Source organism: Silurus aristotelis, assembly GCF_946808225.1.
Source record: "Silurus aristotelis genome assembly, chromosome: 17".
NCBI lineage: Eukaryota > Metazoa > Chordata > Actinopteri > Siluriformes > Siluridae > Silurus > Silurus aristotelis.
Window position 1 is genome coordinate 23,873,279 of NC_139590.1, and position 5,000 is coordinate 23,878,278.

The 5,000-nt window shown below is 40.5% G+C and overlaps 1 protein-coding gene and 2 long non-coding RNA genes across 4 annotated transcripts in view; 2 read left to right on the top strand and 1 right to left on the bottom strand.

Annotated features, from left to right (window-relative positions):
- LOC310740133 overlaps positions 1-5,000 on the top strand; it is a 104,692-nt gene that overhangs the window by 88,208 nt on the left and 11,484 nt on the right. The gene's annotated exons all lie outside the window — the stretch shown is intronic.
- grin2aa (glutamate receptor, ionotropic, N-methyl D-aspartate 2A, a) overlaps positions 1-5,000 on the bottom strand; it is a 114,329-nt gene that overhangs the window by 74,615 nt on the left and 34,714 nt on the right. The window lies entirely within an intron of this gene.
- The window catches only part of LOC310740132, an 8,172-nt gene continuing 7,162 nt past the window's right edge, over positions 3,991-5,000 (top strand). The window contains exon 1 of the long non-coding RNA XR_014537583.1: positions 3,991-4,229. This is a non-coding gene — a long non-coding RNA (uncharacterized lncRNA). The remainder of the gene's footprint in view (positions 4,230-5,000) is intronic.

Consider the following 5,000-nt stretch of genomic DNA (forward strand, 5'->3'; position numbering starts at 1 on the left):
GCGACGTGAGCGAGACCCAGCGTGAACATATAGACGTGGTGAAGTGAGGAGGAACCATGAAGGAAAACACACTCAAATGAAGATCTGCAAGAAAACGGAACAGGAAGCACATCTTCTAAACCTGACATGCATTTTAGCATCACAGTGGAGTTTCAGTTTTAGTGACGCTTTTGATGATGATGATGAGGAGGAGGATATTGGTTGTGATTATAGGATGAAGAGGAAGATGCAGATGTTAATTGAGGATAAGGACAATAAGGAAGAGTATGAGGGTGATGAAGATGAGGAGGCTAAGGAATGAGGATGAGGATAAGGAGGATAAGACAGGAAATGAGAAAGATGAGGAGGGGGATGTTGATTGTGATAACAGAATGAGGATGATGGGGGGAAACATAATGAGGATGATGAAGAGAAGGATGGAGATGGTGAGGATTGGAAGAGAATGGGAATGATGATGATTAGGAGGAAGAGGAGGAGGATGAGAAAGAAAATAAGGTTAAGATGAGTTGGATGGAGATGGTGAGGAATAGGAGAGACTGTGGATGAGGATGAGAAAGAGAATGAGGAGAAGGAGGTGGATGAAGATGGTGAGATTGGAAGAAGAATGATTATGCTGAAGAGAATAAGGAGGACAAGGAGAATGAGGATGATCAGATTTAGGAGGATGAGGATGATGATAATCCCTACACACACACACACACACACACACACACACACACACACACACACACACACACACACACACACACTAATAGGATTCTGAACATCGCTTGTCTCCTGAAAGTGCTGACTCTCTAATAATGCAGTCGCTCGGCAAACTCCAATCTTCTCTCCATCACGCTCGCTGTCACGGCCATGGCACAGGACTGCTCATCATGCCCACACACACACACACACACACACACACACACACACACACACACACACACACACACACACACACACACACACAGGAATAGCCAAATGTATAGAGACTCCTACTGCTTCGCTGATTAACCTCCATCATTCCGCATTAGGATAAAGATAAAGTGGTGCAGTGATATCGATCTCTGGCTATGAACCTGTTGATATGACTGATGATGACCATGACCTTTGAACTCACTCACCGTTCGAGAAGGAGGGGAACGATGGACTGCTCAGGTGTGTGTGTGTGTGTGTGTGTGTGTGTGTGTGTGTGTGTGTGTGAGATTTGTGTGTGTGTGTGTGTGTGTGTGTGTGTGTGTGTGTGTGTGTGTGTGTGTGTGAGTGTGAGTGCTGTAAATCATGGGTGATAAATCCACACACAGCTGAGCGCTTTATTAAGGCGGCCATTAAACACCTCAGCTGTGCCGCTAGCCACACTGTAAACACACACACGCACACACACACACACACACACACACACTCACGCACACACTCACGCGCACACACGCACAGGCGCGCACAAACACACACATACACATAAAAACACACACCCAGACACATACACACAAACACAGACATGTTTTACATCACGCTGAGAGTATACATAACGCAAGAAAGATAGAAAGAAACAAAGAAACAGAAACAAAGAATTGTCAAATAAAGACAAAAGGATGAATGGAAAAAGAAAGAGGGAGGAAACACTGTCTTTCTTTCTCTCTCTATCAGAGTTTCTATCTCACTGTCACTCACACCCCTGCTGTCAACACACTGTGAAGTGTCTGCTCTTTAACAACTCTCCCACTAGACTTCACACACACACACACACACACACACACACACACACACACACACACACACACACACACACACACACACACACACACACACACAACTGATAAAGCAGCCACTGGACCCCTGAGTGAGTGATTATGGCAGTGATGATGTAATGAAAAAAGGAAGAGGGGAAGGAAAGAAAGAAAGAAAGAAAGAAAGAAAGAAAGAAAGAAAGAAAGAAAGAAAGAAAGAAAGAAAGAAAGAAAGAAAGAAAGAGATCTGACATGCTCTCAGGTTGATTGTGGTACTGCAATAGAATCTACTTTGCTTTTTCTCATCCACGTTTCTTGAAGTCTTTTTGGAGAAGGAGCATTTTTGAGATATTGTTGGTACCAGAAGGTGTAGCTGCTGTCGAGGAAGTTTATAAGGGATTTGTTGTAGATGAATAAATGATCACTTACTGACGTCCCTTTGGTCTCCTGTGAGCCCTGAATTTACAAGATCTTAAAGGAGATTTTACTGTGATCGATCTGTAGCTGGGATGTTTGTGTGTGTGTGTGTGTGTGTGTGTGTGTGTGTGTGTGTGTGTGTGTGTGTGTGTGTGTGTGTGTGTGTGTGTGTGTGTGTGTGTGTGTGTGTGTGAACACATTATGGTATGTTCACAATTAGGTCGAATTACAGGACATGGATAGAACAGTATGGGGAAATGTAGGCCACTGCATACTTCCTGTTCGTTCTCCTTCTCGGTGAGGAAACTTAGAGTCAGGTCAGGATCTTATGAGGGTTTTGTAGCACTGAAATGTCCAGCAGAAAGACCAGGCTTCCAGGAACTCCACAGGAACAGGCTGATAAAACACAACACTTACTCTCTATAATTATAGGTCTATATAATCTCTAACACTGTCCTCTAATCTCTATCATCTATAACTATCATCTAATCTCTAACACTATCCTCTAATCCCTAGTCTCTATAACTATCATCTAATCTCTAACACCATCCTCTAATCCCTAGTCTCTATAACTATCATCTAATCTTTAACACCATCCTCTAATCCCTAGTCTCTATAACCATCATCTAATCTCTAACACTATCCTCTAATCCCTAGTCTCTATAACTATCATCTAATCTCTAACACTATCCTCTAATCCCTACTCTCTATAACTATCATCTAATCTCTAACACTATCCTCTAATCTCTAACACTGTCCTCTAATCCCTACTCTCTATAACCATCATCTAATCTCTAACACTATCCTCTAATCCCTACTCTCTATAACCATCATCTAATCTCTAACACTATCCTCTAATCCCTACTCTCTATAACTATCATCTAATCTCTAACACTATCCTCTAATCTCTAACACTATCCTCTAATCCCTACTCTCTATAACTATCATCTAATCTCTAACACTATCCTCTAATCTCTAACACTATCCTCTAATCCCTACTCTCTATAACCATCATCTAATCTCTAACACTATCCTCTAATCCCTACTCTCTATAACAATCATCTAATCTCTAACACTATCCTCTAATCCCTACTCCCTATAACGATCATCTCATCTCTAACACCATCCTCTAATCCATACTCTCTATAACTATCATCTAATCTCTAACACTATGCTCTAATCTCTAACACTATCCTCTAATCCCTACTCTATATAACCATCATCTAATCTCTAACACTATCCTCTAATCCCTGATCTCTAATATAATCTTTTAATCTGTAACACTATCCTTTAATCTCTAAGACTATCCTCTAATCCCTAATCTTTAATATAATCCTCTAATCTGTAACACCATCCTTTAATCTCTAAAACTACCCTTTAATCTCTAACACTATCCTCTAATCTCTAACACTATCATCTAATGCCTAATCTCTAATATAATCCTCTAATCTGTAACACTATCCTCTAATCCCTAATCTCTCATATAATCCTCAAATCCCTATTCTCTAGCACTAGCCTCTAATGCCTAATCTCAACACCATCTTCTAATCTCCAACACTAACACTATTCTCTAATCCCAAATCTCTAACATAATCCTCTATTTTTTAATCTCTTACACTCTCATCTAATCCCACCTTTCTAACAATATCCTCTTTATCCTCTAATCTTCAGCACAATCTTCTTAACTGCTTTGTTTATTTAAACCCTAAGTCCTTTTGTTTTCAACTGTACACAGAGTATAAATTCCCTGAGTGCATCATCATCACCGCATGATGCGTGACACCGTTGCTGTTGTCAGCCACAGCTGGCTTCATGCTAATCCTGCAATTCTCAGTCTGCTGCTCAGCTCACGACTCACTCCACACCACACCACCGGCGGGAGGAGAAACGGCTGCCTTTCATAACGTTCCGTCAGTAAACAGCAACACACAAGAGCTAAACAACAGGAGAAGATCAATGATCCATGTATCAGCAGCGATGTTAAATACAACAAAAACGTTTCATCAGGAAGACAAGCTTCTGGGTTTGAAGAAAAAAGAGCAGCATTTTATCTCAATCTGTTCGTCAGATGGTGCGTCTAGTGACAGATGTTATGCAGATACGGTAATAAATCATAGCATCGAGACATTAAGGATTAAAAACGACGCCATGTTAAAACCTATATATATATTAATGACGCAGACACACAGCGCTTAATCGAAGACTTACGCGTATACACTCTCACCGACACACCACGGGATGTGAAGCATTGTGGGTAACAGATAGCTAGCATGATCTCTTTTCATGATGCTAACAAGTCCCTGCTAAAGTTTTATTTACAGTTAGCCTTTGTTATTAGCATTAGCCTTAATTAGAAGAAGAATTAACTTTGAATGTTGCCATGGGAACACCTACTCAATCATCCAATCATCCATCAATCCAGTCATTTACATTCATCTATCTAATCATTTCCATCCATCCATCAATCCAGTCATTTACATTCATCTATCTAATCATTTCCATCCATCCATCCATCCATCCATCCATCCATCCATCCATCCATCCAGTCATTTACATTCATCTATCTAATCATTTCCATCCATCCATCCATCCATCCATCCATCCATCCATCCATCCAGTCATTTACATTCATCCATCTCATAATTTCTATCCATCCATCCATCCATCCATCCATCCATCCATCCATCCATCCATCCATCCATCCATTTATCTAATAATTTCCATTCGCCTATCCATCTATCCATTCATCAAGTCACTTAAATTTGTCCATCTAATCATTTCAATCCATCCATCTATCCAGTTACTTACATCCACTCCCCCATCTATCTATCTATCTATCTATCTATCTATCTATCTATCTATCTATCTATCTAT